This window comes from Sinocyclocheilus grahami, unplaced genomic scaffold (genome assembly GCF_001515645.1).
Source record: "Sinocyclocheilus grahami isolate Dianchi unplaced genomic scaffold, SAMN03320097.WGS_v1.1 scaffold245.1, whole genome shotgun sequence".
Taxonomy (NCBI): Eukaryota; Metazoa; Chordata; class Actinopteri; order Cypriniformes; family Cyprinidae; genus Sinocyclocheilus; species Sinocyclocheilus grahami.
In genome coordinates, this window is record NW_015505424.1 from 99,413 (window position 1) to 100,257 (window position 845).

Sequence of the window (845 nt, forward strand, 5' to 3'; positions counted from 1 at the left end):
GACGTAGCAACAAGGAAGGTTTAAAAATGCATCCGGTGAAAACAACGGCAGCTTCTGATAGGATGAAGCAAGCACTCACAGGGATGCAGGAGGTATAGCAGGGCGACGCAGCATCTCATTCCCTTCGGGGAACCATGGTTACAATCGTAACCTAGGGACGTTCCCCTTCAGAAACTTGAGTTGTGTTGGAAACGCGTTGGGAATAAGAATACCAACACCGCCATGCCGGCAAATGCCTGTCTAGTGTGAAAACCTATGTGCACATCTAAGACAAAAGCAGTCTTGAGCCTGGAGGGTTTCCCACATCTAGGGTATAAAACCTAACAAAGGTGAGCAGGGATGACAAGCCCACCACATTGCAGAGGTCATGTAGCAGAACACCTGACAGAAAGGCTTTAGATGCCGCCATACCTCTAGATGAGTGGGCCCTGAATCCTAGAGGAGAGGGGAGATCAGAGGACTCATAAACCACAGAGATAGCCTCAACTATCTGCCTGCTTAATGTCTGCTTGTTTGCCAGGAGACCTCTCTTGGGCGGACCAAAGTAGACAAAAAGTTGATAATTTTTCCTCCACAGGGCAGCTCTGTGGATGTAGGTGTCAAGTGCTCTAAATGGACACACCAAATTAAGCTTCTCCTGGTCTGGCTCCCGAAATGGAGGAGGACAGAATGCCTGCAGCACTATGGGCCGTGGTAAAACAGTGGGCACCTTCGGCACATAGCCCGGCCTCGGGTGGAAGTAGGCTTTCACCATTCCTGGTGCAAAGTCAAGACATGATGGGGCCACGAAAAGGGCCTGAAGGTCACCAACTCTCTTGAGTGATGAGATGGCTAACAGAAACACT